The sequence below is a fragment of the Canis lupus genome, chromosome 5 (assembly GCF_048164855.1).
Source record: "Canis lupus baileyi chromosome 5, mCanLup2.hap1, whole genome shotgun sequence".
Lineage (NCBI taxonomy): Eukaryota > Metazoa > Chordata > Mammalia > Carnivora > Canidae > Canis > Canis lupus.
This window is the reverse complement of record NC_132842.1, coordinates 18,783,126-18,797,684: the sequence shown is the minus strand read 5'-3', so window position 1 is coordinate 18,797,684 and position 14,559 is coordinate 18,783,126. Positions and strand designations below refer to the sequence as shown.

The 14,559-nt window shown below is 40.2% G+C and overlaps 1 pseudogene; it reads right to left on the bottom strand.

Annotated features, from left to right (window-relative positions):
• Nucleotides 1-13,628: 13,628 nt before the first annotated feature.
• On the bottom strand, nt 13,629-14,073 carry LOC140632895 (large ribosomal subunit protein eL22-like; annotated as a pseudogene).
• Between the last annotated feature and the right edge of the window lie 486 nt (nt 14,074-14,559).

Below are 14,559 nucleotides of genomic sequence, written 5' to 3'. Positions count from 1 at the left end.
TCCTACCTTGAGAGAAGCGCGAACTCTTCTCACTGTAGCGTTCCAGCTGGTCTCTCTTTAAATCTCAGGCCGAATTCGTAGATTTTCAGGATGATTTGAAGGTTATCTAGGTAATTTGGTGGGGACAGGTGACTTGGGGACCCTACTCTTCTGCCATCTTGCCCCTCCTCTCTCAACTCTTAATCAAAAAGGCGCTCTCTGGTTAAGGAAAAGTCTCAAGATGAAAGCATTTTTAAAATTTTTCTTTTCTCTAAACTGACTGTAAACAAGCTCCTGACACTCAGAGAAAAAAAAGCTAAGAATTCTACTAGGGCTGCTATAAACTTATAAACCTCATTCTGGTCATTTAAAATCTGCCCCACTGGAAAAAAAAAAAAAAAAGGTTAACACTTGGATTCATGTTTAATTCCAACGGATTCAAAATTTTAAGACTACAAATTAGACCTAAAAGAACAATTACTCTACACTTTTTAAGATGTGAATTTGAACACTGAACCTAAATTTATATTGCACGTAGGTAAGGTTAGTCCTAATTAGATTTAATTTTACCTTTTATTGAAAAATTCAAAAGAAAATCTAACAGTGCTGAGATTTTTATTAACCAGGCATCAAGACTCCACTATATTAATGAGGCACTAGAAATTTGAGTCAAGTAAGAAAAGCATTCATGGTTCTCAGGACAGAACAACACTGTACATGAGGACAAACACTTCTTTGCTGATTGGATGCAAATTAATTGCATCAATTTCAACAACTGAAAGATACAAAAGCATTTTCTTGTTTACCAGGTCAGGGGACTGAGGGAACCCCAAGCCAAATGCGATTTATTTCCTCTTATCTTGTGAGGAGTTATTATCTGAGCTATTTTTTTTTTTTTTTTTTTTTTTTGTCCATGGAACCCTTCCAATCACCTCTACACTGTGTGATACAATCAGTGCACTTAGACCAACATAATGTCAGAGCACAATGGTTGCTAGTGTGCTGAACTTCAAAGGCTCTGGTTTGGGAATCAAAATTTCACTTGGGTCTCGACTTGAAAAATCATGTTCTAAACATGTCTAAATGGTCAGAACATGATTCATCCCCATGCGTAAAAATAGAAACCTCCCTGGAACCATGGGGCATGGATTAAATAACTCATTTACAATAAATAATTCAACAAATCAGTACTCCGATAAACCTGTAAAGCTGAGTCCTCTAAAATTAATACAAAAGTCTATGTTTTAATTTCTCTCTTTATTCAGCCCTTCCTACAAGTCCATGCATTGAAGAAGTTATTTACCAAGTTACAAGGCTGGTTGCCAATTTTCTTGTTATGGTCAAATAAGTAAGATCTACCTACTTCAACCCCCTTTTGTTCCCCCCTTTGCTCCTCCCCAGCTGCAAATATTTTTCATTCTTTTACTGATGACAGTTGAATGAATTTAAATAAGGTAGAATGAGAGATATTTGTATTTTAAATCTCTCTTTCCATGGCAGCTTCTCAGGATTCTGTTAAAACATTTTTTTTTTTTTTTTACCTTTCTGGCAAGCTGCAATCACAGTGCCCTGCTCCCAGTTTGGGCTGTGCTGTAGGATGAGCTATTTTTACCCAGGGCTTGGAGCCATCTATGAAGGTTCACGTCGGTATTTTTCAGTGCAGCTGGTCACATGTGCTCTTTTCCCAAGTCAGGGCCAGTGGCCCAGGGAGGAATGTGTGCAGACTTTCCAGCATCTCTGACCTCGCCGTGTCCTCTCAAGACTCATGAGCCCCATGGCTGACTGCTGGGCTGAGTTGACCACTAGCACTTCAACCCCCTCTTGTATGTTACTGTGGAAGCCTCGTCTTTCCTATGGGTTTAGTAAGAATATTAGCACAGAAAGAGCATGGGAATTGGAGTTCTCTAAGCCTCTGGTGAGGCAGGTGGCATTTACCTTGGCGTGACTGGACATACTTGCCACTTTCCTGCTTTGCTGTTGCCAGCAATGCCTCTGATGAATGCTGAGGGTCTGAGTGCCTTGTTGCAGTAAAAACTATGCTGTGGACAGGCAATTAGAAAAATGCTTTTCCAAGACAGACTTGGGAGAAAGGATGAACCTTCTTGCTACACTCCATTAGCCTTAGGCAGGGACAGCTCTCACCAAGAGCTGTGAGGGTTGCGTTGTCACTCAGCACGGGGGGGGGGGGGGGGGGGGGGGGGGAGCCTTTCTAATGAGCTGGGCTCTGTTGTTTGTCTTTTTCCTGAAAAAATTGAAACTGAAGTGTTGGCTGTCACCGTTTGGAGAAGTGTAAGTTTCTTTACCTTATCAACACCTTTCAATGAATTAATATTTATGTAGTGCCTGAAGGACCCACGCTGTATCCAAACCTCTGACTTTGCACATTTACCAATGGCAGCAGAGAAGAATAGCAGGTGCATTCATTTTGAGCAACCCTTCTCTGCAGGATGAACAGTGTTCTTTTTATTCTGCTACACTGATTTATATCCTAAGGGTCTTTTAGTGAGAGTACCTACTGGAAGTGTAGAAAAGCCCCAATAATTAATAGAGAGTTATACAAATAAAAGTAAGAAATTTCCAGAGACTCAAGAACATTTCTCTACATTATCATATCCTGCAAAGTCTTTGCTGCTCAGCCCCAGAATGGATGATCGCATACAGAAAGAAATGAATTTGTTCATGCCTTTGAGGAACAGGATATGCTGTGTCTTAGGCAGTGGACTTCATTGCTTCCTACCAGATTTTTCCCTTTAAAGATTTTCTTAATACTGGTACAAACTATTCTTTATCCCCTGGATATAGTCTCCTCCTAATGCTTCTACTACTTATTGCAATTCCTACTTCCAACTACCAGCTAATATTATTGACCTTGGCCGTGAGGCAAGCCTTGAGCTAAGCCATGCACTGTGTAGTGTTAAGAATACAGGCTTTGGAACCGGATTATGGGCTCGGATCTCAGCTCCATAACTTATTATCCATGAGCAAGTCATTTAACCTCTCTGTACCTCATGCTCTTCATCTGTAAAAAAAAAAAAAAAAAAAGGAAAGGAAAGAAAAAAAAGAAGAAATAATAATATACTTACTTTGTAGCGTTATGATGAGGATTAAATTAACCCTGGTGTCTACAAATCAGTGGATTATAGTTCCAGATTAATAAGGATATTAATTACATCTAAGCTTATTGGTTTTTCAATGTTACAGTATTGTTAAACCCATTCCTAGATCTCATTGTTTAATATGTTAAAAAAGAAGCACTTTATTACCGTGTAACTTCTTGTCTCAGTATATTTTGTTCCCCCTTGTTATATCCTATAAAATATATTCTATTTTATGCATTTAAAAACTTATTTTGAGAAGGGGTTGATTGGCTCTATTAGATTGCCAAAGGGGATAGAAAAAGCAAAGACTCCTTGGTTAAAAAACACGCTAAGTACTTAACGATCATTCCCGGCACATAGTAATTATGGTATGTGTTCATTAATATTATTATCTTGGTTAATTCTCAAATAACCTAAGAGGGAAATGTGGCTGTTATCATCCCACCAGAATGTATGCTTCTTAGGGCAAGAATTTTCTTGTTTGGTTCATGGCATATAGGAGATACTCAATAAATATGTTTCATGAACATTTAGATCCCTGTTTTGCAAATAAGGAAGCAGGGCTTGGAGAGATGGGGCAAAAAGTGCCCTCAGTCATCCAGCATCTAAGTCATCAAGCCCTGGTTGATGTAGCTCCGGGGCTGGAGACTGAGTGTCACAATTTTCCTTCCTTCCTTCCTTCCTTCCTTCCTTCCTTCCTCCCTCCCTCCCTCCCTCCCTCCCTCCTTTCTTTCTTTCCTTCCTTCCTTCCTTCCTTCCTTCCTTCCTTCCTTCCTTCCTTCCTTCCTTCAGATTTATTTGTTTATTTGGGAGAGAGAGAGAGTGAGAGAGAGCACCCATACAAGCATGGGAGGGGCAGAGGGAGAGAGAGACAAGCAGACTCCCTGTTGAGTGGGAAGCCCAATGTGGGGCTGGATCCCACGACCCTGACATCATGACTGGAGCCCAAGTCAAGAGTCAGACACTTAACCAACTAAGCCATCCAGGTGCCTCTCATTTCACAATTCTTAAAACAATACTGCTAGGCCATCTGAGTGGCTCAGTGGTTGAACATTATCTTTGCCTCAGGTTGTGATCCCGGGGTCCTGGGATCGAGTACCGCATCGGGCTCCCTGCAGGAAGCCTGCTTCTCCCTCTGCCTATGTCTCTGCCTCTCTCTGTGTCTCTCATGAATAAATAAATAAAATCTTTAAAAACTAAACCAAAAAAACAATACTCCTTCTCAAGACTAAAACTTGTATTTGGGGAAAATAAAACCTGGTTTTGTCTGGGACTTAAAATTTGTTCAAAATTTACTTTTTAAATTGAGGCATAATTGACATATACATTATATTAGTTTCCAGTGTACAACATAGTGATTCTATATGTGTATATACAGTTGACCTTTGAATAACATAGGTTTGAACTATGTGGGTCCACTTCTAGGTGGATTTTTTCAATAAATACTATAAATATGGTAAGTACTATAAATGTATTTTCTCTTCCCTATGATTTTATGGATAACATCTTCTTTTCTCTAGCTTACCTTTTTTTTTTGGTAAAATACAGGATATAATACAGAGACAAAACATATGTTAATAAGTATTTATGTTATCAGTCAGGCTTTTGGTCAACAGAAGGCTATTAGTAAATTTGGGGGAAGTCAATAGTTACATAAGGATTTTTCTTTTAATTCCAGTATCGTTTACATATAGTGTTATATTAGTCTCAAGGGTACAATACAGTGACTCAACAATTACACACATCACTCAGTGCTCATCAGATTAAGTGTACTCTTAATCTCCATCACCTCTTTCACCCACTGCCAACTCAACTCCCGTCTGGTAACTGTCAGTTTGTTCTCTATAGTTAAGGGTCTGTTTTTTGGTTTGTCTCTTTTTTCCCTTTGTTCATTTGTTTTGTTTCTTAAATTCCACATGTGAGTGAAATCATATTGTATTTGTCTTTCTCTGACTGACTTATTTCCCTTTTTGCTCTCTAGATCTACCATGTTGTTGCGAATGGCAAGATTTCATTCTTTTTTATGGCTGAGTCCATTCTGGAGAATGTTCCACGTGCACTTAATAAGAATGTGTATTCTGCTGTTTGGGGATGGAATATTCTGAACATATCTGTTAGATCCATCTGGTCCAATATGTCATTCAAAGCCATCTTTTCCTTGTTGATTTTCTATTTGGAGAGTCTATCCATTGATGTAAGTGGGGTGTTAAACCCCCCTACTATTATTGTGCTATGATTGATTACTTCCTTTATGTTTGTCATTAGCTGCTTTATGTATTTGGGTGCTCCCATGTTGAGCACAAAAATATTTACAATTGTTATATCTTCTTGTTGAACTGTTCCCTTTATGATTAGGTAGTGTCCTTTGTCTCCTGTTAGTCTTTTTTTAAAAATCTATTTTGTCTGATATAAACATTGCTACTCCAGGTTTCTTTTCACTTCCATTTGCATGACAGATGCTTCTCCATCCCTTCACTTTTTTTTAAAGCTATTTATTTATTTATTTATTTATTTATTTATTTATTTATTTATTTATTATTTATTTATTTATTTATTAGAGAGAGAGAGAGTGAGAGACAGAGAGCATGAGTGGAGGAGGGGCACAGGGAAAGGGAGAAGTAGACTTCCCACTGAGCAGGGAGCCTGACTCAGGGGCTCCATCCCAGGATTCCAGGATCATGACTTGAGCTGAAGGCAGACACTTAACCAGCTGAGCCAACTAGGCACTCCTCCATCCCTTCACTTTAATTCTGCATGTATCTTAAGGTTTGAAATAAGTCTTTTGTAGGCAGCATATAGATGGGTCTTATTATTATTGTTATTGTTATTATTTTTAGAGAGGGTGGGAAGAGACAGAGGGAGGGAGAGAGAATCTTAAGCAGGCTCCATGCCCAGCAAGGAGTCGGATGTGGGGTTCATTCTCATAAACCTGAGGTCATGACCTGAGCCAAAATCAAGAGTTGAACACCTAACCGACTGAGCCACCCAGGTGTCCTGACTCACTGACTTTTGATTGGGGCATTTAGTTCATTTATGTTCTAAATAATTATTGGTAAGTATGTGCTTTTTGCTATTTTGTTTCATGGTTGTGTTTGTAGTTCTCTGTTCCTTTCTTCTCTTACTCTCTTCTGTCATGGTTTGTTGGTTTTCTTTAGTGATGTACTTGGCTTTCTGTCTTTATTTTTTGCAAATCTATGACTGGTGTTCGATTTGTTGCTATCGTTAGGTTTGCATATAACATCTTATGCATATGGCAGTTTATATAAAGTTGATGGTTGCTTAAGTTTGAATCCATTCTTTACTCTTCTTCCCAACATGTTTTAGGTATATGGTGTCAGACTTTATATCCTTTTATTTTGTGAATCCCTTGACAGATTTTTGTAGATATACTTAATTTTACTGCTTTTGTGCTTCCTACATTTCTTACTCTTACTTAATGGTGTTTTCCTTTCCACTCAAAGAATCCTGTTTAACATTTCTTATAGGGCTAGGTTAGTGGTCATGAATCCCTTTAACTTTTGTTTTTTTCTGGGAAACTCTTTATTTCTCCTATTCTGAATGATAACTTTGCTGGATAGAATATCCAGGGTTGCAGGTTTTTTCCTTTCAGTCCTTTGAATATATTATGACACTCCTTTCTGGCCTGCAAATTTCTGCTGAAAAATCAGCTGATAGCCTTATGGGGTTTCCCTTGTATATAACTCTTTACTCTTACTGCTTTTAATTCTCTTTATCTATACTTTTTGCCATTTTAATTACTGTGAGTCTTGGTATGGGCCTCCTTTGGTTGATTTTGTTGGGGGCTCTCTGTTTTCAACTGTTATTTCCTCAAATAAATATTCTGTCCCCCATCTCTCTCTTTTCCTTCTGGGATCTCTGTAATGTGAAACATTTTTTTTCTTTCAAAGATTTTATTTATTTGTTTATTTGAGAGGGAGAGACAGTGAAAGGGAGAGATAGATCATGAGCAGGGGGCAGGGTAGAGGAAGAAGCAGATTCTGCGCAGGGGACTGGATGTAGGACTTGATCCTAGGACCCTGGGATCATGATTTTCACAAGTTTCATGTGAAACTTATTCTGTCTGATGTTGTTGCTGAGTTCCCCAAGTCTATTTTCATTTTTTATTTTAATTTTTTCCCCTCTCTTCTATTTAGCTTGATTGCTTTCCCATTACTCTGTCCTCTAGGTCACAGATCCATCTGCTTCCTCTAGTCCACTATTTATTCCCTCTAGTGTAATTTTAATTTCAGTTATTGAGCTCTTCATCTCTGATTGTTTTTTTTTTTTTAATTTTCTATCTCTTTGTTGAAGATCTCACTGAGGTCTCCACTCTTTTTCCAAGTTCAGTGAGTATCTTTATGATCATTACTTTAAATTCTCTTTCAGGCATGTTACATATCTCCATTTCATTTAGCTCTCTTGCTGTGCTTTTGTCCTGTTTTTTCATTTGAAGCATATTCCTCTGTCTCCTCATTTTGTCTCTGTTTCTATGTGTTAGGGAAGTCAGCTCTGTCTCCTGCTTTTAAAAGTGTTGGCCTTATGAACAAGAGGTCCTGTAGTGCTCTGCAGTGCAACGCTCTCTGTTCATCTGAACCTGGCACTTCAGGGGTGTCTCCTATGTGTGTTTTATGCACCCTATTGTTGTGGCTGGGCCATGTTTGCCTTCAGTCCAGTAGCCTGCAATGGGTCTCTTTGCCTGTTGTGGGCAGGACTTGTTCCAGTCTGGGGTTGCCTTGGGCTTTGAGTTAAATAGGACCATACATTTGCTGGAGATGCAGTAGCACAGAACTTCAGGGCACTTACCCTGTTTTGTCCCTTGAGAGCCTTCCGTTGGTGGGTGGGGCTTGCAGTCAGATCAGATGTCTGCCTCCAGCTCACTGCTGGGGCCACAGCCAGACTGGTATGTGTGGTTATCTCCTCCTCTCTCTGGAGCCAGAGACACTTTGGAGTGGTGCTGGCTCCGGTTGGGGCTGGTTGCACTCTGCCAGGCTTGTGGCACCACTTTGGGTGGCTCTGGCCAAGGGTGTATTGAGAACATGGGGCCAGGTTCCTGATGTTAGCAAGGTTTGTGTGGGTCTGCGATGGGAGGAGACTTGGAGCCAGGCCTGGATGGAGGGTGCATGTTTGCAGGAAAATGTGGGGGTGGGGCACACTGTTAGCAAGCTAAGTAGAGCATGTTGGTTCTGCACTGGTTCCCCCACAGGTGTCTGTGTATCCAGACTGTGGGGCGGGGGAGAGAAATGGTGCCAGCCAGCTCCTTTATTCCTGAAGAAGTCTCCTAAAGAACTTTGACCCTCCAGCACCTGTTCTGAGATCAGTAGATAAATTTTCTGGTATACCCCAGGTGTTTTTTTTCCCCCAGGTGTTTTTTAAACTGCTGCTTCTATGCTGTATCTCTGTGGGGACATGGTTGTGCTGTCTCTCTCTCTAAAGGCAGGGCTTCAGTTCCCTATGACCCTCTTGGGTATCCCAGAGCAGAGCCCACTGATTTTTAAGTTCCAGATCTTAAGCCCCAGATCAAAAGAATTTATGAAATTAGGCCCCTCTGGTTTTCAGAACCAATGTTGTGGAAATTTGTGTTCTCCAAGTGTGGGTTCCCCTTGTCAGGGGTAGTTGGTGTCTGGGTCTGTTCAACTATCCTCTCTGCACTATAGTGTCCCTTCCTCCTTGGGACAGTCTCACACTGGTCCGTTTAACTCCTGACCATGTCTTTACCCTTCCTATCCTCTTTGATGTGGCCTCTTCTCCACAGTTAACTGTGCAGACTTTGTTCTGTCAGTCTTCAGGTCTTTATCTGGGTTATTTCCACTGTTGTGAGTGTTATCTAGTTATATCCATGGGATGAGGTGACATTAAGATTTTCCTACTCTGCCATCTTCCTAGGAAATCTATATGTGGATTTTTAACTGGGGGCTGTGATGTCAGTGCCCCAAAACCTCTGTAGTTCAAGGTCAACTGTACCCTGAAATGATCACCAAATAAGTCTAGTTAATATCAGTCACCATATACTTTACAAATTTTTTTTCTAGTGATGACAACGTTTAGGATTTGCTCTCTCAGCAACCTTCAATTATGCAACACAGTATGATTAACTACAGTCACCACACCTTGGCTGGGACTTCTTGACAGAAATGGAGGCAGATCTTCAGATTGCATACAGAACTGAGTAACCCAAATTTCACCCAGTCATATTGGCATATGAGTGTTCATAGCTTTCCCCTCATATCTGCTAAAGGGAATTTTGCCTATCTCAGCTTTGTTCCTGGGCTTTGACAGTGCAAGATTTGGGCTCAGTGAAAATGGAGAAGTTACAGGGATGCATTCTGGAAAGGACTGAGTTTTACCCATGGGAGAGGAAAAAGAATAGAAATTGAAGGAAAGAAACAGTGACAAGGAGAGATGAGACTCCTGAGTCTCAGGACTAAGGGAGTCCTGAGTGACACAGAGAGAAAGTTTTGGGGACCAACTACCATTTTATATGTAAGATGACTGTTAGAGATGGAAGAAAAGATTTTTCAAAGTTTTGTTGTGCCTCGCCTGTGCTACCTACCACTGAGTCATGAGCATTTCTTTTAAATGCTAAGCCTCCAAACTTATTGTTAGTTTAATATTACTTCTTCAAGACATAGACTACAAGACATTTCAGCTTTTGTATGGGTTACAATATCCCATCTACTTTGGTCAACCCAAGGTTTCCACTCATCCTTTCTCTCCTACTTTTATTCTCCTTGCCAGGGTCAACTGCTTGTTAAGTTGCTCCCAAGTCCTGGAGTCCAGGGCTCCTTACACAACATGGAAGCCCAGAGTTCCCCCTGGATTCTGTGATTCATTTTCTCACATGGCCCTGGGCTGACACAAAATGCAACCAGTGTCTCTCCAATTTTCTTAGAAAAGCAGGTTAGTTATTTTCTGTATCTTCACAGCTAAACATACATGTGGCTACAAAAACAAGTAATGGGTTACAGGCACAGTGAAATCTAAATAATTGTTTTTAAAATCTATGATGAAAACATTTTTTTTTAAAGGTTTATTTATTTTGGGGAAAGAGAGAGAGCATGCAGCCGGGAGGAGCAGAAAGACTCTCATACTCCCTGCTGAGTACAGAGGCCCATGTGAGGCTCCATCTCATGAGACTGGACTCTGAGATCATAATCTGAGCTGAAACCAAGAGTCTGATGATTTACTACTTAACTGACTGCACCACCCCGGTGCCCCTTTATGAAGAAAATTTAATCTGAAGGATTGAGAGTGACAGATAAGGGTTTGACTTTGATGTGAGGCAGACAGGTTTGATCCCCCGCTCTGCCAATTATTAATCACCTAAATTTGAGCTATTAATATCATTGCTCTAGACTCAGTTTTCTTATCTGTAAATAACGATAACGACATATACCCCCATGGTGTTTTTCATGAGGACTGAATGACATAATCCAGGTAAGATACTTAACAGGTGTTTGCTATTACCATTATTTAACATGGAGCAATTTAGATATTTGGGACAAGAGATCCATGAAAAGATCTTTTGTCATTCAGTGCCTGTTTTCATATCTATAATTCACCATTTTTTTGGTTTTCCAGAATAGTCTGCCCCCAAGATATATCCTGATCTCTATCTTTTGCAGGATATAAAATTACTTTCATATGTGAAATGTCAGCTTTTTTTTTCTTATTTCTCCTTGTACCACAAAGGTTTCTGATCTCCCAGATCCAAGTTTTGGGCTGGGTTAGGCCCAGGGAATGGTGAGCTTCCCACGTCTTCAGTGGGGAGGATGCTTCTCAGAGCACAGTGTCTGTGAAGGGGACCTGGCCCTGAGATCTCAGGGCAGGCCACTTCTTCCTGGTGTACTTAGCCATGCTTCCATTGGGTTGCATCCCAATTTCAGTGAAGGGGATGGTCCTCACCACAGTCCATTCCTAGGACCTTCCTTTACCATGAACCACTGTAAAACACTCAAACAAAAAAACACATTTAAAAAAATTGAGAACAGAGAAATAGATGGTTTGAGATAGAAATTAATTTAATTTAAGAGAGAGACAGCATGCACAAGCAGAGGGAACTGCAGGCAGAGGGAGAGGGAGAAGTAGACTCCCCACTGAGCAGGGAGCCCAACATGGGGCTTGATCCCAGGACTCTGGGATGCCCCTACCAATAATTATTTTAAATTAGTGAAAAAATACAACTATATGTCAACAATCGTGAAATAAAGATTTGGGACTCACCCCAAATAATTAGCAACAATTAAAGTGTGAAATGGGTGTGAAAAATGTGCAATGATTTTAAGATGACCCCTTCCCACTATTGATAAGTAACTGGTGACTTCAATAATTTTACGCAGGCTTCTGATAAGGGTCCTCTTTCTTACTGGTATTATGACAAATAAGATAAAAATAATTTCAATTATTTTATTTTGAAATCTCTCCCCCCCACCACCAGATATAATTTTCTTAAAATACCTTTTTTCCTAACTAGCTAAAAATCTTTGGCAACCCCTACTGGTCTTAGGATCTAGCCCAAATATCTCAGGCTGGTTAATGTAGGTAATTTCACTGTTGTCCAGCCCTTCCCTACAGAAATCTTTTGTTCCAGCTGGTATACTCTTCCTCCAAACATATATAAGCTTGTTGCTTCCTCAAAGATTTTATTCATGCTGAGCCCCAAAAGGAAGGCCCTCTTCTTATGGATGCTCTCAGACTGTGTATTTCTCTCTCTCTCAACTCATTTCTTCTCCTTCAATTCACGCCGATCTCTCACACTTTTGTTCTGCACTGGTCTGACCCCTTTACATAGAGACAACACAGGTATGGCTGGAGGATATAAGTAAAGAGTCACCCCAGTATCTTAAACATACAGTTCCCTACTTGAGGCAATGAAGGGCACCAGAAGAATAATTTGGATGGAGAAAATACGTATTTTTTATAAAGATTTTATTTATTTATTCATGAGAGACACACACACAGAGAGGGATATAGGCAGAGGGAGAAGCACGCTCCCTCCAGGTTTCCCAATGTGGGATCCTGAGCCTGAACTAAAGGCAGACGGTCAACCACTGAGCCACCCAGGCACCTCGGAAATGTGTATTTTTATGAATGGCATTTTCAATTTTCCATATTTAAATACTGTTCCAACTTTATGTTTTAATTTTGTTTCACTGTAGCCCAATGCAACTCATAATACAGCTGATTTAAGATATATAATCTCAGCCTGAGTAGATAAATAAAGCAAGCAAATATTTTTCAAGGATAAAAAGGTCTTTGAAATGGGTTTCTAAAACTTCACATTCAATTTAGAAATTGGGTTTGTAACACATAGAAGCGATAAACTGCTTCTTGCAATATGATTTGTGAAGAGGAAACACACACTGTCTACAGATGGTGAGTATTTGGATTTGGCTTCAGCCAGGTAAAGCATGGCAGGTGAAAACCATTCTATCTTCCTGCACACAGAAATGAGGGACTGTGTGTTTGAGAGCACTTCCACAAAAAACTGATCCTATAGCCTTTTCAGCAGAGAATCCTGACTGGTCCAGTGAGCCATGGAAGATTTTTAAGTAGGGAAGGAAGAACCCCAGTGTCAAGGGAGGAACCCCAGGGTCATGGTCAGGCATTGTGCTCAGTGCTTTGATGTGTTGTCTCACTTAGTGATTTTAACACCCCTGCACGATGAGCGTTCTTATTACCATTGTGATGGTTAAGGAAGGTGCAATTATAGGATCAGTCCAAGAGTTGGATTCTTTATTGCAATCCTAGGTAAACAAAATAATGATTACCCATGACAGTTGGAATGCTCACTCCGGTGGGAGAGTTATATACAGGGAGACATGAAAGTAAGCTCAAGTTTACCAAGCCTTTAAGAGATGACACTTGCTCATAATAGACAGTGGCACCCAGAGTGACAGCATATGGCTTCCCAGCTTGTGTGGCACAGAGGCAACTGAGATCGCATTGTAGGTATCACACATTTATATTTTTATTTTCACAAATTCCTGGCAGATGTCTTGTTCTAACAAAAGTAGCACATGATGACAGTTTTCCAACAAATGGAAATGAAGTGTCTTGAGGAAGGGGTGTCTTTTCCTAATTTGTGTCACAGCACCAACTACATGAGGTGGTTTGAGGGCAGCGACTGTTAAATCACTAACAATTCCGTGGAACTCCATGCTGGTCTGCATTGAACTGGTGTTCCTCCTTCCACTATATCAATGTATCAAAACATCCATGGTTTCCATTACTGTGAGTACTCGTTGACTTTCCCTAAATAGAATTTTTAGAAAGTAAAAGGACTTGTGGTTAGAAGTCAGGAGAACTAACTTGAGTACTTGGGGGACTAAATCAATTTTTGCAGAAAACAGTTTTTATGTCTTGATTTCATAAAATTTTGTAATTGCCACCAAAGCTTTTCTAGTATGTATAAATGGCAAGGATGCTACTCCTTTGTTGTTGAATATCTGGCCTTATGTTTATGTGTGTGTGTGTGTGTGTGTGTGTGTGTTGTGTGTTTTGTTCCCAAATTTTAGTCAAGAACTCATACAAAATATTCCAGCTAAATGAGGTTTAATCCTCCTCTTCCTTCTCTTCCTCATCCTGGTTAATCTGGAAGTAGCACAACTCATGACTCTCTTTGCTGCTAGCAACAATGTGCAACCAGCCATGCAGATTATTATTCTTCAAGTACTTTTTGGGTGAGATATTTCAAATACCTTTTGGGAAAAGGTTCCTCAGAAATTACACTAATCTTGCTCTTTTTCTTACGATGGTTACCACCTCTCCACCAAGATTCCCAGCTTTTTCAATCCCATTGATTCTCTCTTGAAGAAACTGCTCAAAATCGGCAGCATCCATGATTTCATCTTCTACAGGGTGGGTGCAATCAAGTGTAAATTTCAGAACCTCCTCCTTCTTCTTCTTCTTCTTCTTCTTCTTCTTCTTCTTCTTCTTCTTCTTCTTCTTCTTCTTCTTTTTTACCCTGCTTTGCCACAAGCTCTTTCATGGGCACCATGGCAACAGCAGAGGCAGAAAAGCTGGCCTTATGTTTTAGGACATTGACATTAGGACTTTATTGGCTAAACATCTTCTCTTTCGCCATCTTGCTCAGAATTGCAGAGCTGAGAGGGGACTGTCTGGCTCTCAGCTCTTTCTCCTTTTATGAAAATGGTCACCAATATACAGGCATGGGTATAGGAGTCATGATTCCCACATGGAACCCCGGGTAGAATGACTAGCTCCAGACTTTGACTCATCCTCAGGCTGAAGCAACGGGTTTTCTTTGAGGACTATGAAATGTGGAACCAAGAAATGCAGTGACTGAGACATGATGAAGCTGAGTCACGCTAAAGGCAGAGCTGTAGGAAAATATGCTGCAGTAAATCTGACCTTTCCTTCCCAGCCTTGAATGTCCAAATCTTCCACCAATCCCTTAAGATATTTCTGTGTCCTTTGTATACACATATACATACATACACATACATATATAAAATGTTTTAAA